Genomic DNA, 27,922 nt, shown 5'->3' with positions numbered 1-27,922 from the left:
GGACGCCTCTATTTTCTGGGCTCTGATCTCTAAAATTTATATTTTTGCACCCAGAAAAAATTAGATTCATATATTGAAAAATATATAGAACCTAAAAACATGATGGCATCGGCTGAGAAAGTTACCTGCAACCATCTGTGTGTAGATAGACGTATACACCGTACATCCTATGGAGAATAAATCTTCAGGTGAGAAAAAAGGGCGGTGATGTATATCTTGTCTCTTAAATATTCCATTATGAGGATTATCTCACAGGAGGCTAGGGTACAGAAGGGATTTGGTGTGTGGCTGCTTTTTGGGAAACCTTAGAGATGAACTGCGTGTATGTGAATGGAGAGCCAAACACCCATCTTCACCTTTCCCCTCCTTTGATGATATATCTTTCTTTGTCTGGTGGATCAGAGCCTAGAGTACATTTTATTACGTCCTGGAGGAAGAACAGTAGGCTCCATTCAGGGGTACCGAGGGATGGCGTGCTCTCTCTGTGTCCCATGGCAAAGCGCCCTAATGCGATGATCTTTTTCTTTTTTTCTTTTTTTTTTCCTTCTTTTTTTCTTTGCTGTACGTGGGCCTCTCACTACTGTGGGTCTCCCGATGCGGAGCACAGGCTCCAGACACGCAGGCTCAGCGGCCATGGCTCACGGGCCCAGCCACTCCGCGGCATGTGGGATCTTCCCGGACCGGGGCACGAACCCGTGTCCCCTCCATCGGCAGGCGGACTCCCAACCACTGCCCCACCAGGGAAGCCCTGCAATGATCTTTTTAAACTTGCTTCTTCACCACTCTACTCAAACAGGTCTCAGGGCAAGTGGGAGAGTGGACAGAAGTTCTAGGAAAACCCTCTCCATCCTGAAAAATCCAAGCAAATTCATAAATACAATCCTCTAGCCAGCTTGCGGCTTCCCTGCGTGGGAGGGAAGAACCCAGTAAAATACTATGCCTTGCTTTATTCATTATCTTTCTGTTTTTCTTTATCTGTTAACCATTTGGAGCTACCAGTTAGCTAGACCTGCACCAAGGTGCCCAGAGCTCACAGGAGCTCCACCAGATATTTTAAATTTTAAAGGAAATACGTCTCTCAGATACTACACTAACTAGCCCAAGATGGTTAACAATTTCAACATTAAACTGAGTTACATTCAGTTTGATGATGTCAATCCTTGGGAACTTGGGTAGTCATTTCTTTCTTTTTTTTTTTTCTTTGCTGTATGCGGGCCTCTCACTGTTGTGGCTTCTCCCGTTGCGGAGCACAGACTCCGGACGCGCAGGCTCAGCGGCCATGGCTCATGGGCCCAGCCACTCCACGGCATGTGGGCTCCTGCTGGACCGGGGCACGAACCCGTGTCCCCTGCATCGGCAGGTGGAATCTCAACCACTGCGCCACCAGGGAAGCCCAGTCATTGTCTTTCAACATGAGCATTACAAGCTTGGTAGAAGAGGTAGCATATCAAGGCTCGTCACTTGGGGAAATGATGCAGAAGTGGCGAGTGGCCTCTTTCTGTGATCTTAACAACCATGGGTCCTGAGCTGCCACTAGGGTTGTGGGGAGACCGCTACAAAACTTCAAATGAAATATCTTCTGAAGTCTCCCCTTCTGATATTATAAACAACAATAACCCTTTTACACTGGTTCCAACTGGAGCTAATGGGATGTCCTCTCTTGCTTCAGACTCATTGCAATAGTGAGACAGAAACTCACACTCTTTCAAATAGATGCTTTTTCTTGGGCGGGGGGGTTACCAAGCAGAGCCAGAGAATGTCCTAGAAAAGCTAACCACCCTCTCATATCCTCCCAAAGTCCCCTCGACCCGCTCCGACCCATAGTGTCTCGCTGGGTCATGGGAGAAAAGAGTCTGGTGTGGCAGACAACCTAGCTCCAGAGGCGAGCTGAGCTCTACATCTTGTGAGGATACAAGGCATCACAGTCCCTCAGTGGTAGGGTTGGAGGGTGGGCTGTGAGCACTTTCTTGAGGTGTCGGTGCTGAGCCTGTATGTCCTTGTGTGTGATCATGGGCATTTTCTCTCTCCCTTTTTCTTGCTGCGTGTCATCCTTAAAAACTAACTTTTACCTTTATACTTATTTGAACCCCTCCTGTATCTGTAGTAAAAAATGTGAGGTCCCTTACAATTCAAAATGCAGATACAGTAAAACCTGAAGCCATTAGCAGAAAAGTAACAAGATCAGAGCCAAGGACAATGGAGGAAGGGGGAGGAAGAAGCAGAGTAATTACACCAGAGGGGGAAGAACTTAGATTTAGGAAAGCTAATGCAACTGAGAACAAAACCCAGCCCCCAACTCCCTGGCAGCTTGGGGGGTGGGGGCCAGCTATTGTAATAACTGTGGATTATCGCACCTCCAGGGCAGGCTGAAATGCCTGCTGGGGGCTCACTGTCCTGTGAGCCTGGCCAGCTACTGCATCTCTCGGAATCTCTGCTTCCTCATCTATAAAATGAGGATTAACTCGCCCATCATACGGGTCTTTTGAGAATGCAATTCAATGACTAGAACAGTAGCTCACTTAGCGTGGGCTGTGCAGTCTCTCTTCTAAGTGTTTTGCATGGACATATTTCATCAATTCTAAGATGCATTTTTTTCCTCATTTTTAACATCTGACATTGATTTTTTTAAAAAAGCATTGTACCAGAGATTATTTTGCAGCATTTCTTCTTTCTTTGATGGACCTGAAGTAATGGCATAATGTAGATGATTAGATGACATGTGTAATTAACTCATTCAATCCTCACAATAACTTTATGAGGTAGGGGCTGTTTTTGTCTCATTTTATAGATGAGGAAACTGAGGCAATAGAACTTCAGGGCTTCCCTTGTGGTGCAGTGGTTAAGAATCCGCCTGCCAATTCAGGGGACACGGGTTCGAGCCCTGGTCCGGGAAGATCCCACATGCCGCGGAGCAACTAAGCCTGTGCGCCACAACTACGGAGCCCATGCGCCTAGAGCCCGTGCCCTGCAACAAGAGAAGCCACTGGAATGAGAAGCCTGCGCACCTCAACCAAGAGTTGCTGCAACTAGAGAAAGCCCCGTTTGCTGCAACTAGAGAAAGCCCGCGCACAGCAACGAAGACCAAACGCAGCCAAAATAAATAAATAAATAAAAATAGAACTTTAAAAAATACTATTTATTTGGCTGCACCGGGTCTTAGTTGCGACATGTGGGATCTTCGTTGCAGCATTTGGGCTCTTAGTTGCAGTGTGCATGTGGGATCTGGTTCCCTGACCAGGAATCGAACCTAGGCCCCCTGCACTGGGAGCATGGAGTCTTAACCACTGGACCGCTGGGGAAGTCCCAACAGAACCTTTAAATGACTTTTCCAAGGGCCATGGATGGCAAACAGTGGAACTGGGAATGTGTCCTAGGCTGCTTGACTCCACCTCCACACCACACCGCCCTTCACCGAGTAGTTCAGCAACAATCATTCTGACAAAAATTTCACTGTTATGTACTGGAAATTTATTTGTCTGGTCCCTCTTATAGGCTATGTTTTCTAAATGCTCTATTGTTACATTAAGTAATGCTGATATTAATATTATTATTTTTTTTTTAAAAAACAAATTTATTTATTTATTTATTTTTGGCTGTGTTGGGTCTTTGTTGCTGCGCGTGGGCTTTCTCTAGTTGCGGTGAGCAGGGGCTACTCTTCATTGCGGTGCGCGGGCTTCTCATTGCGATGGCTTCTCTTGTTGCAGAGCATGGGCTCTAGGTGCACGGGCTTTGGTAGTTGTGGCATGTGGTCTCAGCAGTTGTGGTTCATGGGCTCTAAAGAGCAGGCTCAGTAGTTGTGGCTCAGGGGCTTAGTTGCTCCATGGCATGTGGGATCTTCCCGGACCAGGGCTTGAACCCGTGTCCCCTGCATTGGCAGGTGGATTCTTAACCACTGTGCCACCAGGGCAGCCCTGATATTAATATTATTATTACACATGTATTTGCACAAATGTTCCTCAACACCTGTTTATTGTCATTTGACTTTGCTTGTGAAATATATAAAGATAAATTATGTAGACAAATTTATCCATCATTTCCATTATGACTTCTGGGTCCTGATTTTTATGCTTTAGAAGGTATCCACTCTGAAATTATAGAATAAAATGATTCATCCGTGAAAAAAATATTTCACTGTTAATAGAATTACTGTATGATCCAGCAATTCCACTCTTGGGTGTATATCTGGAGAAAATGAAAACACTAATTCGAAAATATACATGCACCCTAATGTTCCTAGAAGTACTATTCACAATAGCTAAGATATGGAAGCAACCTAAGTGTCCATCTACAGATGAAAGGATGAAGGAGATGTGGTATATACATACAATGGACTATTACTCAGCCATAAAAAATAATGAAATCTTTCCATTTGTAACAACGTGGATGGACTTAGAGGGTATTATCCTTAGTGAAATAAGTCAGACAGAGAAAGACAGATACTGTGTGTATCATGTATATAGGAAATCCAAAAAATAAAACAAATGAATGTATGTAACAAAGCAGACACAGACTCACCTATATGGTGAACAAACTAATGGTTACCAGTGGGGAGAGGGAAGTGGGGAGGGGCAAGCGAGGGGCAGGGGATTAAGAGGTACAAACTCCTATGTATAAAATTAATAAGCTACAAGGATATATTGTACAGCACAGGGAATATAGCTAATATTTTATAATAACTTTAAATGGAGTATAATTTGTAAAAATATTGAATTACTATGTTGTACACCTGAAACTAATATAATATTGTAAATCAACTATAATTTAAAAAATTTCACTGTTGGACACTGGGAATATAAGATGAAAAGACATGTACTTGCCCATGAACTCCAGTGAGGGGACCAACATGTAAACAGATCATTATATTTCAGGACACTAAGTGCAATCACTGGAACCATATCCAAGGCATAGAGGCAGAGAAGGGAGGGATGATTAGTTGCTCAAAAGCCTCTGCCCTAGGGCTTAGCTCTGTAGTAGAAACTGCCCCTCCAGCAGGTCAGGAGAGACATGTGTGTTCTTGGCTCTGAGAGGAGTCTGTTGGGTGGACCTTCAAATGGTAGGCGACACGTTCCAACAGCAGAGAACCAAACGCACCGGCGCTCCACCCGTGGATGAGCCCTGCGGGCAGCAGATCTTAAGGGAACAGCATCATGCTCTCAGGCGAGGCTTGGAAGTGGCCTTGGGGGCAGAGACCCAGGGAGAGGTTCGGCCTCTCAGCGCTAGGGCCGGAGGCTCTGTCTCTGGATGCCCAAACCCGGAGGGTGGGGAGCTGGGGGAGGACCTGGAAAAGGCGGAAAAACAAAAAAGAGAAACAGGAAGGAACCACCTGTTTGGAGTAAGAAAATGCAGCTTCCAAAGGAATGGGACAGTGGTCTCTGGGCTACAGTGAGGGGCAGAGAAGGAAGGGGCAGGCGTGGTGGGAGAATACTTGAGATTGAGAGCTGATTCCGCCTCCTGGGACATGTCCTTGGCGTGTCGATTTTATCCTCTGTCTAATGGGCATCACAACATTTCACTTACTACCTCACACGGTGGTTAAAAGACCAATTAAGATAATATATGCGAAAATACTTTCCAAACTCCACAATGCTATGCAAATATGAGTTATTATTGTTGTCTTTCTAGCCAGGTACCTGCTCATTCACTTCCTGGCTCTATGATCTTGGACCAGTTACTACAGGGGAAGAAGAGATACACAGGGAACACGGCTTCCCATGGTAACTAAAGCAGCTTGACTTAGAATTTGAAGCTCCTCCTGGCTGGGGGTCTCACTGGACCCCTGACCTAGTGAGGAAGCCTGGGGGCTACAGGGGACCCCCTCTAGAGTTCGAGGACTCTGCCCCATGGGTGGGGATGGGGTCCTAGCCTTCAGTACTCATTGCCACCACTCCTTCGACCTCCCGCCCAGCCGCAGCAAGCGAGCTGACGTTGGGAGAGAGCTTTGGGCATCTCTTCTTCCACGAATAAGGAAGGTTCAGCAGCCCAGACATCGGGACTAAAGAGAACAAACTAACAAAAACAAAGCAAATCCAGGACTTGCCTGGTGGCGCAGTGGTTGAGAGTCCGCCTGCTGATGCAGGGGACACGGGTTCGTGCCCCGGTCCGGGAAGATCCCACATGCCGCGGAGCGGCTGGGCCCGTGAGCCATGGCCACTGAGCCTGCGCGTCCAGAGCCTGTGCTCTGCAACGGGAGAGGCCACAACAGTGAGAGGCCCGCGCGTACCGCAAAAAACAAAACAAACAACCCCCCCAAAAAAACCAAAAAACAAAGCAAATCCATTCAGACAGAACTTCCCTGATGAAGACTGTTTTCTAAAATTTCAAACAGGTTAAAGCCTCTATTATTAAAGCCTATTCTAGACCAAACAAGAATGGGGTAGAAACCCCACTGGACCAGAGTCCCTGCCCTTAGCCAAAGAGGTCATCTGCAGCCCTGTTCATTGTAGTGTAGCCTACAGTGGGGATGGGTCCAAGGGTGCTCCCGACTGAGGCCTCACTGCCGGCAGCATGAAGAGAGGGGAAGAGGGGCTGTCCAGGAGGAGAAGGACTGTCAACAGGCCAGTCCGGGGCCAGCAGAAGCTGACTCCTCCTCCTCTGGCCTTTCCCGAGAAGGAGGAATGAGGAAGTGGGAGGGGAAAGAGGTAGAGTAGGAAGAGGCCAAGAGCTGGGGAGGGCAAAGCAAAGAGAGGGGGTGAGCTAGAGGGAGGGAGGGAGTGGGGAGGCGGAGGAAGAGGCGAGTGAAGAGAGCTGGGCCAGCAGAAGTCAGAAGAACAAAAGTAGCGGTCCGCAGGCTGAGTTCCTGGCATCCCCGCCTCGCCTCCCCTGGGTCCTCTGGACCCGTCTCAGCATCTCCGAGTCCCCTCCGCTCATCCTCCCGGGAGAAGGGCCCTTCCGAGCAGGGCCTGCCTTCCTTGGCAGCAGACAAAAGGCCATTTCTGAGTTGCACAGAAAAACGTGTTACTCTCTGCCAGAGGGGCCGGGTCAGGGCTGCCCGGCCCAATCCTAGGCCGAGGGGATCGTGGGCAGAGGGGGGCTGTCAGTCACCGGGAGCCCTCCGTGAAAGGGGCCCCTTGTCAATTTCCCCTGCCTTTGAAGTGCCTGGGATGGAGGTGCTCAATTAAAAGCCCATCAGTCTGTAAGTAAATCAACGCCTATCAGGCTTGTCACATCAAACAAACGATTATTACCCCAGCCCGCCCACCCCATTAATCTGGCTGTTCCTTCTTGACGGCTCAGGGTCAGGGCACCGTAAATCCTGTACTGGATTGTAGCCACCTGGATCGGGATGAAAGCGCCGGCGCCACGAGCGCCGCACTCAGGCGTTTCCCAGGGTCTCCCGGAGGATGGAGAACCAGGTTCAGGGGCAGAAAGCGAGGCATAGACACACGGCGATGCGAAGAGGTCTGGAGCTGGGCAGAGAGAGACGCATAGAGATAGAGGCAGAAAGAAACGGAAGGAAACAAAAAAGAGGGGGGGAGAAACAGCCTGAGAAAACAGACCAAGGTAGAAATAATTGGAAGACACGCAAAGTGGTTGAGACAGTTGCCATCAAAACTCACCCAGAGGGTTGAGAATGAATAGATGCTTCTAGAAGACAAGGAGGCGTCTGGAGGAAACTTCTCAGTCACTGGGTTCTAGGTCACAGTGTCAGAAACCGATCCAGGTTAGGCGCCTCCCATCCCCACGGCAGTCTCCAAATGTCCCTTAGCCAAGGGAATGGCCGTGCTTTGCTGAGTGACGCCTGGTATCGGACATCTAAATACGTGATGGCCAGAACTGGATTTTCTGCAATAAAAGGATCTGAACAGACAAACTGGACTGAGTATCAGGTTGTGATGTGCTGCTGAGCGAGGCCCTAAGAACCACTTCATTCCGGGGCATTTCTCCCAGGCTCTGTGGGCTGTTTTTTTTTTTTTTTTTGCGGTACGCGGGCCTCTCACTGCTGTGGCCTCTCCCATTGCGGAGCACAGGCTCCGGACGCACAGGCTCAGCGGCCATGGCTCACGGGCCCAGCCGCTCCGCGGCATGTGGGATCTTCCCGGACCGAGACACGAACCCGTGTCCCCTGCATCGGTAGGCGGACTCTCAACCACTGCGCCACCAGGGAAGCCCTCTGTGGGCTGTTTTGTAGGTTCTTTCTGCTTCTGGGATCAAGCTCTGGCTTTCCCCCGGGGTAGACCCGAAGGAGGAGGGGGAGGGAGAGGAGGAGACAGGACAGCTGTATTTTGGGCTTGAAGGAGGGGCTGGGTAGGAGGTGAAGGATGGGGGAGGAGGGAGGAAGGAGGGTTACTGTCCAGTTTGGAGGAACAAGGCATGCTATTTAAGGGAAGGAAAGAGCAGTCTTTCCCCAGACATTTGTTCCAGAATTGCCCCAAGGCATAGCTCACCCTGACTCGTGATGTTTCATACCTAAAAAGGGCCATCACGTGCATTCCCCATTGCTAGAGGAATAATTCCCAAAAGAGAACCAGAGATGGAAGTGGAACAGGGGAGACTGAGGGAGGGGACTTTCTCTCCTCTCCCACCACGGAGCTGGAGGCCCAGCCCGAGCGCTTGTGGTGACTTCTTACAAGACAAAGAAAGAACATTCTAAAGAAAGACACTGGACCTCTATCGTACACCATACACAAAAATCAACTCCAACTGGATTAAGGACTTGAACATGGTACAAACTACTAGGTATAAAATAAATAAGCTACAAGGATATATTGTACAGCACAGGGACTATAGCCAATATTTTATAATAACTTAAAATGGAGTGTATTCTAGAAAAATATTGAATCACTGTGTTGTTCACCTGAAACTAATATAATATTGTAAATCAACTATACTTCAATTAAAAAAAAAAGATTTGAACTTAAGGCCTGCCTGAAGCCGTAAAACTCCTAGGAAAAAACCTAGGTGGTAAACTTCTTGACATCAGTCTTGGTGACGATTTGCTGGGTTTGACACCAAAAGCAAAGGCAACAAAGGCAAAAATAAACAAGTGGGACTACATCAAACTAAAAAGCTTCTGCACAGCAAAGGGAATCATCAACAAAATGAAAAAGCAACCCACAGAATGGGGGGAAATACTTGCAAATCATATATCTGATAACGGGTTAATATCCAAAATATATGCAGAATTACAACTCAATAGCAAAAAATCGAACAGTCCAATTTAAAGAATAGGCAGAGTAACTGAAGAGACATTTTTCCAAAGAAGACAAACAAGTGTCCAACAGGTACATGAAAAGGTGCTCGATATCACTAATCATCAGGGAAGTGCAAATCAAAACCACAATGAAATATCCCCTGTTAAGAATGGCTGTCATCAAAATGATGAAAGCAGTATTCTGTGATAAACTATATGGGGAAAGAATCTGAAAAAGAATAAGTATATGTATATGTATAACTGAATCACTTTGCTGTACACCTGAAACTAACACAACATTGTAAATCAATTATAATCCAATAAAATTAAAAAAAAAAGGCAAGAGATAAGTGCTGGCCAGGGTGTGGAAAAAGGGAACCTTTGTTCACTGTTAGTGAGAATTAAATTGGTGCAGCTACTATGGAAAACAGTATGGAGGGTCCACAAAAGTTAAAAATAGAACTACCATACGATCCAGCAATTCCACTTCTGGGTATATATCTGAAGGAAGTGAAAACAGGATCTCCAAGAGATACCTGCATTCTCGTGTCCATTGCAGCATTATTCACCATAACCAAGGTAGGGAAACCACCTAAGTGTCCATCAGAGGATGAATGGATAAAGAATATATGATATCTATATCTATATATTTATAATTATATGATATATATGTATATATAGAAGATACATATGTATATATATGTGTGTGTATATGTAATACACACACACACACACACACACACACACACTGGAACATTATTCAGTCATGAGAAAGAAGGAAATCCTGCCTTTTGTAACAACATGGATGGACCTTGAGGGTATTATGCAAACGTTGTACAATATCACGTATATGTGGAATCTTAAAAGAGCTTAAACTCATAGAAATAAAGACTAGAATGGAAGTTACCAGGGGCTAGAGGTTGGTGGAAATGGGGAGATTTTGGTCAAAGGTAAACATTGAATTATAAGATGAATAAGCTCTGGGGAATCTAATGTCCAGCACGGTGATTACAGTTCATAACACTGTAATATATAGTTAAATGTTGCTGAGAGAGTATGTCTTAAATGTTCTCACCACAAAAAAGAAATGGTAATTGTGTGACAAGATGGAGATGTTAGCTAACACTATGGTGGTAATTTTGTAATTACTATGTAATTACTATGTAAGTCTATCACATTAAATTTACATGTTATACATCAGTTACAACTCAATAAAGCTGGGGGAGGGGAAGAAAATTCTTGAAGATGCTCAAGACATTTACACTCATCCCCATCCTCCCCCAGACTGCGTGATAGGAAGTGCTCACTGCAAATCCCAAAGACAGGCCACCCCCACCATGGCCACAGGCTTGGGCCAGTGGGCAGGGTTTTCTCTCAAACCAGCTGCCATGGCTCTAATTGTAAGCTCTTCATTCTGTGATCAAGACACAGCAGTACAGAAGCAAAGTACAGCAGCAAATTCCTTATTCCTTTGAGTTGATAGACATGTTCACCCATCCCAAGTGTCAGTGAGACCTTTCACACAGATGAGGAATTGGATGTGGAGACTTTACAGTGTGGGAGAATTACCTGTCCTTCATATTTTCATTCATCCAACCAAAATTGGTATTTAGTATTTACTAACTTACAGGCCCTTTTCTAAGTCCCTGGCATACAGCAGTGAACTTGATGGGCAAGGTCAAGGGATATGTGCGCACTTTTTACAAAGAACTGGAACGTTCGACCTCATCTTTATTTATGTCATGTATGCCGTCATCACACAGATATTTGCTGAGCATCTACTATGTCTATGTAATGTGGACCACAGGAGGCAAGAAAGAATCAGAAACAAATCCTATCCTCCCAGAGGAGAGGTAAGACATACATCATGAATAAATCGAGTGCATGGTTTAAAGTGGTAGGTGCCATAAGCCAGGAAAGAGCAGGAAAAAGTTCAGAGAGAAAAAATAATTTGTCCAGGTTACTTTTTTCTTAGGGAGGGTCTGGAATGAAGACACATGTTAATTGTTCCATCATGGCAACTTTCAAATTTACTGTGTAATATAGTACAGTGTGGGCTTAACGTTTATTGCTATTGTTACTAGTGGTAATGACAATGTAATTTGTTGTCATTGTAACTGAGAACACATCACCGCACCCCTTCCTTAGGAGGCGGGTGTGATAAAACTCTGGAATTCCATTTCAGGCCTTGTCAGGAGTTGGGTATGGTTGAGAACTCCCAGAAATTAGAGATATGCCTCTTGCAAGATGCAGAGTGGTGCAGAGGTCAAGTGAGTACACTGTGGAGCCGCACTGCAATTCAAAACCAGCCTTCAGATGCTGGCTCTCCCGCTTGCCTGCTGTGAGGCCACGGGCAAATCACTTGAACTCCCTGTGTGTGTATCCTTATCTGTTAAATTGGGGTGATAACAGCATCGGCCTCATAGGGTTATATGACAATTAAATGCATGTAAAGCATTCACAACAGTGCTCAACCGACAGGATAGCACGTACTCAATAATGCCCGTCATTATTATTGCTCGGCCTCGTACAAAGTGGTCTCTTAAAGGGACAATCAGCATGATGCTAGGAGGACACTTATTCAAGTAATGCAACTGGCTTCCCGTATTTAAATATCACTGAAAGTCATTTATATGAATTTAGTTTAAAAATTCTTCCTGAGTTCAGCACAGGCGTTTTAAATATTTGAATACTTTTTTTTAGTAAAATGATTTTTATTCATATTTAATGTAATTTTTTTTTCTTTTTTTTTGTGGCACGCGGGCCTCTCACTGTTGTGGCCTCTCCCGTTGCGGAGCACAGGCTCCGGATGCACAGGCTCAGCGACCGTGGCTCACAGGCCCAGCCGCTCCACGGCACGTGGGATCTTCCCGGTCTGGGGCACGAACCCATGTCCCCTGCATCGGCAGGCCGACTCTCAACCACTGCGCCACCAGGGAAGCCCCTAATGTAATATTTGATACATACAAAAGGGCATAAGTTTGCGTCATGTATGTAAATTTAAAGCATCTCTGTGTTTCTTTCCTTTCCTATTTCCTGGTCTTTCCTCCAGAGGTGATCACTACCCTGAATTTTGTGTTTATTATCCCTTTGCTTTAAAAAAAACCTAAAAAAAATTAAAGTATAACATACATCACAGTAAAATTCACAAAACTTCAGTGTACAGCTTGATTATTTTTTACAAAGTATACACTTATGTGACCACACCTAGATCGAGATGTGGCCCATTACTGGTATTCCAGAAGCTTCCCTGACACCCCTTTCCTGTCAGTTATTCACCCACTTTCACTGCAAGGTAACAGCTGTTCTGACTCATGTCTCTAGAGATTAGTTTTGGAATTATTAGGTATGTATTCTTGTGTCTGCCTTCTTTCAGTCTGCATTGTATTTGTGAGATTCATCCATGTTCATCTAACCATATGTATTAGTACTTCATTCTTTTTCATTGGTTGAGTGATATTCTGTTGTGGGAATAAACCACCCAGTTCATTCATTCTACTGTTAATAGACATTTGTGTTGTGTCCATTTTCTTGTTGTTATAAAGAAAGCTGCCATGAACTTTCCTGTATATGTCTTTTGGTGCATGTATGTACTCATTTCTGTTGGGTATAACAGGAATATAATTGTTGTGTCATAGAGTATGAACATATAACAATAGAAACTTCCAAACAATTTTCCCAAGTGGTTGTACTAATTTACATACTGTACCACCAGCAATATGTTTGAATTCTGTTTGCTGTACAGCTTTGCCAACACTTGGTATTTTTAGTTAAGCAAAAATTTTTAGCCATTTTGGTGGGTGTACTGGGCTATTTCTCTTGATCTCCATTTCAGTTGCATCCATTAATTTTTCATATGTTTCACTGCCATTCAGTTCAAAATACTTTCTAATCTCCATATGTATTGCCAACATCTTCTCTCGTCCTGTGTTTGCCTTTTTTCTTTATTGATGGTATTTTTGTCATTGTTGTTTTGTTAGAAGCTTGATATTTTAATGTAATTTTTTTACTTTGATCTATGGATTATTTAGAAAAGTATATTTCTTAATTTCTGAACATCTGGAGGTTTCCTAGTTATGTTTCTGTTTTGGACCTCTTGCTCAGTTTAGCTGTCATCAGAGAATGTATCTGAATGATGTTAATCCTTTAAAATATACCCGTAGAAGCATGTGAAAATCTCCAGCTATACTTGTGGATCTGTATTTTCCTCCCTTTGTTCTGTCAGTTTTTGCTTTATATATTTTGAAGCTATGTTATTATGTGTGTACAAGTTTAGGATTGCTATATTTTTCTGTTTTACCAACCCTTTTTTCATTAGGAAATATTATTCAGTAAAACTGCTTGCCTTAAAGTTTATTTTGTTTGATACTTGTTTAGATGCACCACCTTTCTTTAGATTAATCTTTGCTCTGAGTATCTTTTTCCATCCATCCTTTTAGTTTCAAACCTTTTCCAGTTACCTGTTGCTGTATAACAAAGCACTTCAAAACTTAGTGGCATAAACCAACAACTCTTTTGTCTCCATCATAGCTTTTGTGGGTCAGGAATCTGGACAGAGCATAGCAGAGATGCCTTATCTCTGCTCTATGATGTCTGGAATCGTGGCTGGAAAGACTTGAATGGTTGGGGGTTGGAATCATCTGAAGACTTTTTCACTCACCTGGCTGGTACCTGGACCAGGATAACTGGACACTGGGCTCAGTGAAGAATTCCCATGTAGCTTGGGCTATGCTGGCAGCCTCAGGGCAGTCAGGCTTCTTACACAGTGGCTTAGAGCTCTGAGAGTGAGAATTTCACTGAACGAGGCCTAAGTTGCATAGCCTTCTATGACCTAGCTTTGAAAAATCTAGGTGTTACTAGATTTTTGAAAGTGTTTGAAAGTGTTACTTCTATCATTCTTTCTTTCTTTCTTTTTTTTTTTACAAATACACTTTTTTTTTGGCTGCGTTGGGTCTTTGTTGCTGTGCACGGGCTTTCTCTAGTTGTGGCAAGCAGGGGCTACTCTTTGTTGCGGTGCACGGGCTTCTCATTGTGGTGGCTTCTCTTGTTGTGGAACATGGGATCTAGGTGTGCGGGCTTCAGTAGTTGTGTCACGAGAGCTCAGTAGTTGTGGCTCACGGGCTCTAGAGTGCAGGCTCAGTAGTTGTGGTGCATGTGCTTAGTTGCTCCACGGCATGTGGGATCTTCCTGGACCAGGGCTCAAACCTGCATTGGCAGGTGGTTTCTTAACCACTGCGCTGCCAGGGAAGTCCCGCGCCATTCTTTATTAGTTGAAGGAGTCACAAGCCTGTCCAGATTGAGGAGGGGAGTTAAACCCCCACTTCTTAATGAGAGGAGTGGCAAAGGATTTGTGGCTGTGTTTTGAAACTGCTGCACAACTTTTCTTTCTGTATCCATATGTTTAAGTTGTGTTACTGGTAAGTTGCATGTAGTCAGATTTTATTTATTTTTATCCAGTCTCACAATCTTTGTCTTCTAATTGGAGACTTTCATCCATTTATATTTAAAGTAATTATTGATATTAAGGTTTACACTGATCAGCTTACTCTTTACTTTCTTTCTGTTCCATGTGGTTTTTATTAAATTTGCTCTCCTTTCTTTCCTTGTTTGGATTAATCATGCATTAAAAAATTATTCAATTTTCCTACTCCATTAGCTTGTTATTGGTACATTATTTTAATATTCTTTAGTGATTACCCTAGAGGTTGCAACATTACCATTGTTTTATTATAACCTACCTTAAATGAGTATTTGTTTCACATCCTGGATGATGAAAGAACCTTACAACACTTTAACTCCACTACCTTCTTCTTGTCTTTTGTGCTATTGTTAACATATATTTAATTCTCTATATATTTTGAACCCCCCAAAACATTAGTATTATTGTTTTATACAGTAAATATAAATTTAGATTTATCCATACATTTTACATTTTTGGTGCTATTTATTCCTTTGTGCATTACTATGCTTCCATCTGGAATTATTTACTTTCTGCCTGAAAAAATCCTTTTAGTGTTTCTTTTAACACAGATATATTAATGATAAATTCTCTCAGTTTTTCTTTGCCTGAAAATATCTTTATTATGGCTTCACTTTTGAAGATTATTTGCACTGAGCATTGAATTTTAGGTTAGCAATTACTTTCTTTCAGCACTTTAAAAATTTCCTTTAACTATCTTCTGGTTCCCATTTTTCTATTGCTTTTAGCTATCAGCTTTATTGTTGCTATTTTGAAAAAATGTGGGTTCCCCACCCCTCCCCCGGCTACTTTTAATGTTTTTCTCGTTGTCTTTGGTTTTCAGCAATTTTTCTGTGCTTATTTCTTTGTATTTATCTTGCTTGGGGTTTGTAGAAAATCTTTTTTTTTTTTCAGATTGAAACATTTTTTAATTAATTTTTTTATTGTGGTAACATTGGTTTACAACATTATATAAGTTTCATGTTTACAACATTATATTTCTAATTCTGTATACACTACAGTGTACTCACCACCAAAAATTTAGTTTCCATCTGTCACCATTTACTTTATCCCCCTTACCCATTTCACCCTCCCTCCCCCTCCCCTTCTGGTAACCACTACTCTGTTCTCTGTATCTATGTGTCTGTTTTTGTTTGGTTTGGTCATTTTTTAAATTATTCTTTGTTTGTTTTTTATATTCCACATATGAGTGAAATCACACAGTACTTGTCTTTCTTGGTTTGACTTATTGCACTTAGCATAATACCCTCTAGGTCCATCCATTTTGTCACAAATGGAAAGATTTCACTCTTCTTCATGGCTGAGTAGTATTCCATTGTATATATACACCACACTTTCTTTATCCATTCATCTGTTGATGAACACTTAGGTTGCCTCTATATCTTGGCTATTGTAAATATGCTGCTATGAACATTGGGGTGCATATATCTTTCGAATTAGTGTTTTTGTATTCTTTGGATAAATACCCAGAACTGGAGTTGCTGGATTGTATGTTATTTCTAGTCTTAATTTTTTGAGGAATCTCCATACTGTTGTAGAAATTCTTTATTCTGTGGCTTAATATCTTTCATCATTTTTGGAGAATTCTCAGCCAGCATTTCTTTAACAGTTGCTTTTTTTTTTTTAACACACTTATTTATTTATTTATTTTTGGCTGTGTTGGGTCTTTGTTGCTGTGCGTGGGCTTTCTTGAGTTGCGATGAGAAGGGGCTACACTTCATTGGGGTGTGCGGGCTTCTCATTGTGGTGGCTTCTCTTTGTTGTGGAGCACAGGCTCTGGAGCACAGGCTCAGTAGTTGTGCCACATGGGCTTAGTTGCTCCGCAGCCTGTGGGATCTTCCCGGACCAGGGTTCAAACCCATGTCTCCTGCATTGGCAGGCAGATTCTTAACCACTGCACCACCAGGGAAGTCCCTCTCTAACAGTTGCTTTTATCCCGTTATCTTTCTCCTCTCCACCTGGGACTCCAGTTACGAACGTGCTAGATGCTTTTACCATGTCTCTAGATCTCTCATGCTCTGCCCCCCTCTCCCTTTTCATTCTTTTCCTCTGTGCTTTATTATCCTCTCTTTGGCTACATCTAATCTGCTTTTGAACCTATCTATTCAGTTCTTAATTTCAGTAATTTTATTATTTTCATTCTAGGATTTCCATTTGACCCTTTCCTGAACAGATTCCAGTTTCTGGGGAAAATTCTCCATCCTTTCCTTTCCTTTTTTGGGGAACGCATTAATAATAACTTAAAAAATTTCCTATTTGATAACTAATATCTGCATCACTGTTTTTTCTGTTATTTATTTTTCTTCTTGATTTTGAGTCATTAGATCCTATGTTTTGCCTGGTTATTATGTTTCTAAGATTCATCCATGTTGTTGCAAGTAGCTGTAATGCAATGCATCTATTTTTACTAATCTCTAATAGTTCACAGTGTGCCTGGACCCCAGTTTATTTCTCCTATTGGCTTGTTGATGGTCATGTGGTTTGTAGAATCATTAAAAAAAATCACTCATTTTAAGTTTCTTGAAACCCTTTAAAATAATTAATTCTGCAGTTATTTTGAGCTAGAGAGCTAGCCAGTACGGTGTGTTTTGACCACGCTGGCAATGGACCCTTTCAATGATGTAAGTACCAGAATGTGCTGTGAATACTATTTCTCCATTATGGCCTTACTCTGTATCCCAAAAGAAGCCCATTACAATTTCAGAGCTATTTATTTGCAGTTGCTTTGGCCATGGGGGTGGGTAGTTGGCTTCACATTGGGGGCACAAAAATCAGGAGCTGGGCAGGATCAGCTCGTTCTCTGTAGAGTGGAATGGGGGCAGCATGATGAAACCAGGTTTATTTAGTCAGTCTCTTCAAGAAGCCATGAATGAAACTGGAATAAAAACTCAGGAAGCTGGTGCCTGCTTCCAGTCTCCTGGGAAACAGTTCCAGCTCCCAAACCCCTGTACATCATCCGAAGTCCTCGAGACAGTTATTCAAAGTGGCTGGGGGCTGCTGCTGGATGTTTCATTGGAGCCTGGGCACTTGGAGGCAGTGTGGGGAGGTGGAAGGAATACAAACTACATTCAGGCTGACCTGGGTTTGAATCCCGGCTTTGACACCTACTAGATTTTTTACAAAGGATGACTTATTTAGCTTCCTTCCTCTTCAATTTTCTCATCTGTAAAATGGGCATGCTAGTACCTTTTTAATTGGATTCTTGTGAGAATGTTATGCCAACTTATATTAAAGATGGCTAGGATAATGCCTGGCAATATTAGACGTTCGATAAAAGATAGCTTTGTGTCATTATCATCACTGTCATCATCATTCCCATCACCACCAGCACACAGGAGAGCTTTGGCAATGAGCATGGCTCTGGTCCCCTCAGGAGAGCCTGCAATCTTTGCTTCTCTGCTATGCAATGTGGTAAGTTTGTGCTCCTGTGCAGGATCTTAAGTTATTGCTGTTTCCCAGGGCTTGGTCATTACATTAGGACCTTTTCCTCAAAGAAGGAAGGAGAAGGGCTCTAACTGATTAGGAATGGGGTAGTCAGATTTAGGGCAGAGCCTGCTATCACGTAGAGTCAAATATCTCTAAGCTGACAATCAGTTGGAAAAGGAAGACAAGTTATACAACCATCTGCACCAGGGAAATTCACACATAGCAAAAGATTTTCCTCAGTGTGACAGGGCTTAAGGCTGTCACTGAATCCACCTGAGTTTTAAATACATTGACAGATGATGTCCACATAGGCTAAGAAGAGAACCAGTTTAGGGAACCTAGCCGGTCCCAGGGAGATGAACTAATGATGTGCCATCAGCTTGGTTTTGTGCTCCAGTTCAAGTCAGAGGTCCATGGAGCAAGGTTCTGATCAATCACCTTCTAACATGGTGCTTGTTCATGTGCTGGATTGTTTATTCATGAAACATTTATGGAGATTCTCCTGTGTGCCCAGCACACTATGTTAGGTGCTGTGGGAGATACAGAAAGATATACATGTGTATATATAGGAAGATCTTTGAGTTCAGCAAATTCCTTTTTTTAAAAAATGGACATGTTTGTTTATTTATTTATTTATTATTTATTTTTGGCTGCGTTGGGTCTTTGCTGAGGCATGCAGGCTTTCTCTAGTTGCGGAGAGTGGCAGCTACTCTTTGTTGCGGAACACGGGCTCTAGGCGCACAGGCTTCAGTAGTTGTGGCATATGGGCTCAGTAGTTGTGGCTCGCAGGCTCTAGAGCGCAGGCTCAGTAGTTGTGGCGCATGGGCTTAGTTGCTTCATGGCATGTGGGATCTTTCTGGACCAGGGTTCAAACCCGTGTCCCCTGCATTGGTGGATTCTTAACCACTGTGCCACCGGGGAAGCCCTCGGCAAATTCCTTTATATGGCTTATATATGTGAAAGCAGCTTTAAAACATGGAATAAAGTGGTGAGGTCATAAAGTCATAAGAGATGTGCAGGTTAAATTTTAGGGGTGTTCAGAAGAAGGAGAGAACACTACTTGTAGGTAGATAGTGTGAAGCCTCTTTATCTATTCTTGCTGCCTCTAACCACACCTTTCTCTGTTTAATTCTTCATGTCATTGCCACCCTAATCATTGTAAAACACCCCTTTCAGCATGTCTGGCTTTTTCTCAAAACCCTTAAATGATTTTCTATTTCCAACTGAACCAATTTCAAAGTCCCTTTCAGATTGTTTTATTATCTCTAGCTCTGCAGGTGTGATTTCTTCCTTTTCCTGGGATGAGGGTTGGAGGGGTGGGGTATGTCGATTGCCTGCCATGCTTTTGGCCTTCCTCATATATTCTGTGATTTTGGCCTGAGTGCATCTTCCCTTGGGGATGTTGTCTGTGGGAATTTTTTTCATGTTGATGTCTTGGGCTGTGGAGCGCCCACAGGACAATCCTATGCTTTCCTCCGTGAGTTTCTGTACTGAGGGATAATAAATTAGGTTTTTTACCTCAAGAGACAAAGGACTTCCACACCTGGCCTTTGAGCTGTAGCCTGAGCTGATGAACAGACACTCTCATTTCTGTTGGTGGATAGAGAGCCCAATTTCTACCAATTCCTGGTTCCAGGTACGGACCCGGGCTCCAGCCTCTGGGGCTATGGTGTCTCTGACCTTGCCTTGGCATTAAAATCCCAGCCCCTGTAGCTGTGTTTTACTGAAGACCTGGAAGCCTTATGTGGGTCACTCCCTAAATCTATCTCTACACCTAACCTGACCCCTAACTAAACCCCAGAGCTGTAGGCTTTTGATCCAACTGTCATTTATCATCTCTATTTGGTTATCTTATGGCCATCTCAGATTTAATGTAGTCAGAACAGGACTCCAGATGTGTTAATATACGTGTTAAACACCACTGTAGCATTCCTATGTATAAAGGCTTAATGGGTACCTACCTGTTCCCTAGTGTCCCTTTAACAGCTGTGATCTTATGTATGCCATTATCTATGTATACATTATATTGATAGCTATATGGGTCTATACACTACACAGCATGTGTATGTACGTAGACCATAGTTATCTGGATTAACTCAGATGTGCTTTGCTTTAGGTGTTCTGACAATCTCAAAATTTACAAGAAAGTGCTTTGTGGATAACAGCTGTCCTGACACTAAGTGTTCCTTGCTGCATGGTTTTGCCTTACTTGCAGTGAGAGGGGAAGTAATTCTCACACCTTCCGCCCTACTGCAGACCCTTGAAAAGTGTGCTCCACCCACTATGTGCATCAGGATCCCTCGGGGCTCTTGTTAAAAAGACTGCTTTTTAGACACTCCCAAGCTAAACTCTCTGGGTGGGGGGGATAGGGCTCAGAAAGGCATATTTTTAACATGTTCTTCAGGTTATTCTTAAGTGCACTGTGGTTGGAGAACCACTGCCCAAATTTCTTTTCTCCTTTGGCAAATCATTTAAAATATTTATGGAAGAGACTATTCCAGGGAGCCCAGAAAAGAGGAGGCTGACTTGCAGCCATCCCTTTCCACACCAAGGATTCAATGCCTGTGTCCATCTTGCCAAGTGTAACTTTGGACCCTACTAGAACTTTCCAGAATTACTATTGCTACTTAAACGTTCGTTTCCGTGCTTTTCATCTCGTTGGTCTAAACACACAAATGTCAGCAGAGGATGATGAAGCTTGGATATCATTAAACATTGACCTACTGTCCTGGTTTGCCCCAAATTGAGAGGTTTTGCGGGATGCACGGGTTTCAGTGTCCAAACCACGAAGGTCCTGGGCCAACTAGGATGAGTTGGTCACCCTAATAAATGGGTCTGACAAATCTTATGTGTTGAAACGAATGCATCAGGAAATAACAGATTTGAAATCCACATGGGTTATAAAATAAAGGAGACTCGTGTGGGATGGAAGGTATTCTGGGACTGGTCAGATTTGTGGGGCAGGATTGAGCAGTTCTCCATGTTGAAGATCAGGCAGATCCTCCCGTGTATCCACCATGTTGGATGGGGGCGGCCACACTTCTTCCAAGTCACACTGTGTTGACAGCAGTGGTGGGAACACATCTGGAGTGAGGAAGTTTGTTTCCTACCCCGAGAGGAGGCAGCCTCTCCAACCCAACAATGAGGTGTTGGGTGCCTTTTTCCATATTCCTAACTTGTGGTGAGAGCCAATACAGTATCTTAGGGCCTGGTGGGGGGTGTGGAGTGGTGGGCAGTCCTTCCCATGCTCTGATCAGAATCTGTGCTCAGATCTGGTGGCTGGGTGCTCTTTCTACTGTCCCTCTTACCATCCTCCCCAGCAGGAGCGTCTTACCATTAAGCCAGTACGACAGCGCCTCGTGTCCTTAGTGCTTTTAAGGACTCAGAAAATGTTTTAGTTTTTCTAAAACAATGAGAAAAAAATCTTTTAGGTTGAAGAAAATGTTTTCCTATATAACATTAGCATGTATACCAATGCCGTCGTAAAATAGAATTTTAATATAAACATTTCAATAAAAGTTAATAATAATAATAATTTTTTCATAGAAAGGAGGGCCCAGGAGGGCAAAGTGTTTAGGTTCCACAGGGTCATGATGTGGCCCTGCTCCCCAGGGTGGCAGCTGTCAGTCACTGTGGGACAGAAGGAAAAGCCTTGGAAGCAGCCAGTTAAGACTTGGCTGAGGGGAGGAGCCTTGAGGACATTCCCAGATGTGGATCCATGGAGGCAGAACAAATGAGTCTGGGGGACACAAGAAATGACCTGCCTAGAAGATGAAGGGTCTGCAGAGGAGAAATGTTGGTTGGGTTCACTTCTAGGCAGACTGGAGCAGGGATGTGAGTTCTGATGTCTTGGCAGATGTCCCCTGATACACTTTCCTGATGTCTTGGGGCAGGGGTGCTATTGTTCACCAATGTCCATTCTCCTCTTCTTATTCTAGTAGTAACCCCCTGGGGTGGGTTGACTTGTATCCTCCAAAAAATATGTTCAAGTCCTAACCCCTGGTACCTCTGAATGTGACCCTATTTGGAAATAGAATCTTTGTGACCTCACGTTAAGATGACTGGTGTCCTTATAAGAGAAAGGAAAAGAAAATTTGGATACAGAGATACTGAGGCCAGGTGATGGTGGACGGAGAAATTGGAGTGATGCAGCCAGAAGCCAAGGACCCCAAGGATTTCCAGCTATCCCCAGAAGCTAGGAGAGAGGAATGGGATGGGCTCTCCCTCAGAGCCTCTGGAAGGAACCAACTCTGCCAACATCTTGATTTTTGGGCTTCCGGCTTCTGAAACTATGAGGGAATAAACCTCTACCGTTTTAAGCCACCCATTCTGTGGTACTTTGTTATGGAAACCAAAATACCCCCACCCCCAATTGTGCTAAGCACATGGCCACACAAAATAAGACTGCATCTCCCAGCTTCCCTTGCAGCTAGGTATCTAAATTCCTTGTTACTAGGTTCTAGTCACTGGGATACGAACTCAGGTAATGTGCACGACTTTCTAGTTGTATCTTTAAACAAAAGGGAAGGGTGGTGGCTTGACTTTTCTCTTTCCCCTTTCTTCTGGTTGGAATGTATGCAAAATAATGGGGCCCAAATATGCATCTGAGATTACAAAATGGAAATCGTGTGTTGAGGCCTTCAGAGCAACATGCTAGAAGGAACCTGGCTTCCTGCTATTGTTGGAGCTGCCTTATTGCCCTGGATTATTTGCACTTGGATTTGTCTGTGAGAGAGACGTAAACCATCATCTTTAAGCCACTCTTATTTTGACTTTTGTTATAGCAGCTGAATATTTTATCTAAGTAATACAGTTCTTTACATTCCAGGGCCCTGTTTATTTGTGGTACCTCTCATGTATTGATATTAAAAGGACATCTGTTGGGCTTCCCTGGTGGCCCAGTGGTTGAGAGTCTGCCTGCCGATGCAGGGGACACGGGTTCGTGCCCCGGTACGGGAAGATCCCACATGCCGCGGAGCGGCTGGGCCCGTGAGCCATGGCCGCTGAGCCTGTGCGTCCAGAGCCTGTGCTCCGCAACGGGAGAGGCCACGACAGTGAGAGGCCTGCGTACCGCAAAAAAACCAAAAACCAAAAAACATCTGTTAATAGGATCTATGCTTTGAATTTTTTTCTGATGATGGGAATGGATGCAATGAGCCTTTACTCCTCCCAGCCCCCAGACATAGCTCCTCCATCCAATGGAAGCACAGTGAGTAGGTCAGGGCCAGGAATAAGATTGCTGCCAGGATCAATCTCCTTATGGGCCTTGAATATGCAGCCTTGACCTCATAATCAGCCAGAGGGGTACTAGGCTCTTGCCTTTCACTCAGCAGATTCCTAGCCAGATTTGGGTGCTCTGGTGTCCTTTACTCCTATTCCTGTCAGAATGGGGGGAGGACAGGGGAATAGGTGTCTCTTTGCTGCTTCCAGTTACCAATCCTTCTTCACTGGGAGTACAGTTGCCCTTTACAGTCTTCATCTCATGTGCTGTTGAGTTTTTCCCTTGAAAATGGTTCCGTTTGTTTTTTCCATGGGAAATGTCAACAAAACTTCTCAGAGTAAGACTTGTGATGTGTGTGTGTGTGTGTGTGTGTGTGTGTGTGTGTGTGTTTGAGCAGGATGGTGAACAGTGGGTAAAATGTGGAATGGAACAGAAAAAGACCCATCATTGATCGGGTGGCCTCTTGGTGGCAACTGCTTTACCAGGTGTCACACCATTCAATTCTCAAGACAATCCTGAGGGTAGGAAGGATCCTCCGTGTCTTAAAAATGCATAAGCTGGTACACGTGTAGGTGGACAGCCTGTACGTGGCCGAGTCAGATGCAGTTCCTACCCTTGACCTCAATGAACTTTTCCACACAAACGAATCACACTGCTTATGTCTGTAAAGCATCGTGGGAAAGTAGAAATTCTATAAATATTTGGCTAATCTGATTACAGAACCAGCCATTGTGGAAATATAAGCAAAAGAATTATTTCTGGAGACCTGTGTTATTTAGGTTTTTTTCTCTGCCCAGAGTTACCTTCTGCCTTTTTGGTCTTCCTCGCCTTCTGACATACTAAACAACAACAATGACAGCAACAACTACATGGCTGGCTCTGGAGGGATAAAGGACATTGACTCCCAAACTAATGAAGCTGGTAAAAGTTGTCATTTGAACCAATGCAAGGGTTTTTAATTTGTTTCCTTGTTTTTCTAATAAATCTGTTCTTTCAATAACAGTGCACATTTTTACATTAACATTCCAGACTGCTTTTATCCTTTAAAATCTTATTTATATTAGAATTAATTTCACGACACAAAAACTTGAATTAAGCATTTACCTTTCCAGACAAAGAGACTTTCTCTGTGCAGATGCTGTCTGCTAATATGTATGAAGGCCAACCCATGTAAAAAGGGAAGTTTTAAAAAAAGTATTTTCATTTCAGTTAAAAATGAGCAACCAACCAAGAGTCCAGCATTTGAGTGTATTGCCTTCTTATCATTTCCCTATAATTAAAAATATGTAATATAATTGTGATATGATTGTAATGAAACTGTATTTTATGTCATACATACAAATGGGTCTGTGTGTGTGTAGGGGTTTAACTGCATGCTGGTGCATTAGTACACACACACACACACACAGACACACACAGAGATCCAGCCCTGTTCCTCTCCTCCAACCACCTGATAACAACTCTTCCCTCTTTTCTTCTCCATGTTGGGAGATGGAGGAACACGGTCCCTCTCCCTGGGATTCTGATGTCTCAGTTGGACGATGGGAAACAGTGCCTGGCACTTTCACAGGGCGTTGCTGCCCAAGATTTTCCCTTTGCAGGGAGAGGAACTCTGGCTCCACCTTGTCTCCATCTCCTTAGATTGTGACCAAGTAGCCCCTAGAGACTGCAATTCTTTCTTTCGGTGTCATAAAGTACTTCAGTGGACAATTTCATCTTTTTCAGTTTGCTGGCCTCACCTGCTCACTTTCAGGATTTCAGAACATATCTCTTTGGGTCATACAGTAAGTGTGAGGAGGAATAACCAACACCACCTTTTTTTTTTTTTTATAAAACAGATTTATTGAGGTATAATTTACCTACCATAAAGTTCACGGATTTTAAGTGTACAGTTTGATGAGTTCAGTAAATTTATACAGTTGTGCAACCATCACTACAATCTAGTTTTAGAACATTTGCATCACCCCAAAGTCTCCCGGTGCCCATTTAGAGCCAACTCCCTGGCTTAGTCTCAGGCAACCACTGATCTACTTTCTGTTTCTAGAGATTTGCCCTCTTTAGAAATATCTTACAAATGGGATCATATAATATTTACTCTTTTATGTTGGCTTCTTTAACATATTTTTCGAGATTCATCAATATTGTTGCAGATAACAGTAGTTTGTTCCTTTTTATTGCTGAATAGGATTTTACTATTGGCCATACTGCATTTTGTTTAGCCATTCGTCTATTGATGAACAGTTGGGTCATTTCCACCTTTTAGCTATAGTGAATAATGCTGCTGTGAACATGGGTATAGAAATATCTCTTTGGGTCCCTGCTTTCACTTCCTTATTATTATTATTTTTAAATAAGAAGAAAAATTTTATTTCAAACAGGTTCAGTGGTATGTGTGCTACAGCAAAGGCTGGTTGTAGCAGTTTCCTTTCAAACATTCACTGATGTATAAGTTAGATATTATTTGGGAATGATTAATTTCTGGTAAAATGTAGATTCAATCCAACATTATGCCAATTTTTACTTTTATTGTAGACCTTATTTTAGTACTAGAGGTTAAATTTTCATCACCAAAAAATGATAATAATCTTACAGCTACTCCTAAGGTAATGAGCTGTCCTCACTGTTGCTTTAAAAATATACCCCTAGGTTGTTAAGAGGAATTCCGACTTCATCCAAATCTGTTATTTAATTCTTCAGTCATCATCTACTGTTGGCTTGATTGTCACTCCTCTTCTTATTTGACCCCAACAAATTAAACGCCAGTGTTTCTCAACTCTTCGGCTAAGGGCGAATTTTTCTCCTACTTCTGTGATTTTGCCCAAATCAGCCTTGACTGCACTAACTCTTCCTCCTGTCGACAAGGATCCTATGTCCACCATAAGCACTTCATTCTTAGACAGCTTTTGCGCTTTTGCTGCCTTCTTGTCTCCTTCAGCGCATACACCTAGAAGCCGTCTAAGCAGGAAATAGGAAATTTCCAGTACTGTGAAGATCTCAGGTAAAGCTCCAACTGCACCAAGTACCTGCCCCACCATTCTGTCAGCCTGGCACAAAGTGGGGTTAATTTTTGTTCCAACTCCAATAAGCCCTCCTGGAGTAGCATACTGAAGATCATTATGCTCTGCAAAAAGCAATACAATTTTGGAAAAGGTGGGTTTTCACATGAGTTTTCCTTCACTATTTTTGGAACAATACCAGGTCTGACTTCTATCTCCTGGCCCACCTTTTTTTTTTTTTTTTTTTGTGCGGTACGCGGGCCTCTCACCGTTGTGGCCTCTCCCGCTGCGGAGCACAGGCTCCGGACGCGCAGGCTCAGCGGCCATGGCTCACGTCCTGGCCCACCTTTAATACTCCTTTTAGAATACTACCGCCATCTACCTCCCCATTAAGGTCATCAACTTCACAGCTAGGTTTGTTGACATCAAAGGATCTAATAGCAATAAGTCGGGGTTCTGAAGTAAAGTCTCTTGGGGGTACTGGAATTTTCTTTACTATGTACTCATAGACAACTTCAATATTGTATTTTAGCTGAGCAGAAATTAGAATAATAGGAGCTCCTTCTGCTACTGTACCTTGTACAAATGCAAGGATCTGTTCATACTGTTCTTTAGCCTGGTTTTCTTTTACCAAATCAATTTTATTTTGTAGAATCAAAATATGCTTCAGTTTCATGATTTCTATAGCAGTCAGGTGTTCAGAAGCAGTGGTTGAGGACAAGACTCTTTCCCAGCTATTAATAGAAGAGCTGTATCCATCACTGTGGCACCGTTCAGCCTAGTAGCCATCAAACTATCGTGGCCAGGACAGTCAACAAAGGAAACATGTCTGACTAATTTGAAGTTCCCTTTGGTCCCTGTAGGAAGCTCATCGGGTGTACTACTTCCACAGGATCTATAACATTCTGGTCGAGGACAACTTGGGTCATCAAGTTTATAAATCTTAGCATTAGCATAGCCAAGTTTGATTGTAATATTATTTTCTAGTTCATTTTTGAACCTGACAGAGTGAACTCCAGAAATAGCTTTTACAACTGTAGATTTCCCGTGAGCCACATGACCAATTGTACCTATATTAATTGTGGCCTGTCTGCTTATAACTTCATGTGAAAGTGGCGTCAACTTGGTAACATCCAAAGTGGAGAGATATTGCCGAGAAAGGCACGGCTGCACTAACGTCACACCAGCCTCGCCCCACCGCCATCTTGCCTAGAGAGCTCACTTCTTTTGAGTAGATTACTAGAAATGGAATTACTAGATCACATGGTAATTGTATTTAATTCTTTGAGGAATGCCATACCATTTTTAAATAGCAGTTGTACCATTTTACATTCCCACCAGCAATGCACAAAGGTTCCAATTTCTCCATGTTCTTGCCAACACTTTTTTTTTCTTTTTTAAGATTTATTTTATACAGGCCATCCTAATGTGTGTGAAGTGGTATCTCATTGTGGTTTTGATTTGCATTTCTCTAATGATTAGTGATATTGAGCATCTTTTCAAATGCTTATTGGCCATTTGTATATCTTCTTTGGAGAAATGTCTAATCAAGTCCTTTGCCAAATTTTTAATTGGGGTGTTTGTGTTTTTGTTGTTGAGTTGTAGGAATTCTTCATATATTCTGAATATCAATCCTTTATCAGATATATGATTGCCAAATATTTTCCCCT

The 27,922-nt window shown here is 43.1% G+C and overlaps 1 protein-coding gene and 1 pseudogene across 1 annotated transcript in view; both read right to left on the bottom strand.

Moving 5' to 3' along the window:
- Positions 1-27,922, bottom strand: part of ERLIN2 (ER lipid raft associated 2) — a 333,405-nt gene that overhangs the window by 60,849 nt on the left and 244,634 nt on the right. The gene's annotated exons all lie outside the window — the stretch shown is intronic.
- The window catches only part of LOC132481186 (eukaryotic translation initiation factor 2 subunit 3, X-linked-like), a 115,541-nt pseudogene continuing 113,513 nt past the window's right edge, over positions 25,895-27,922 (bottom strand).

Source organism: Mesoplodon densirostris, chromosome 20 (genome assembly GCF_025265405.1).
Source record: "Mesoplodon densirostris isolate mMesDen1 chromosome 20, mMesDen1 primary haplotype, whole genome shotgun sequence".
Classification (NCBI taxonomy): Eukaryota; Metazoa; Chordata; class Mammalia; order Artiodactyla; family Ziphiidae; genus Mesoplodon; species Mesoplodon densirostris.
Note: the sequence above shows the minus strand (reverse complement) of the source record. Positions and strands in the feature narration are given on the sequence as shown.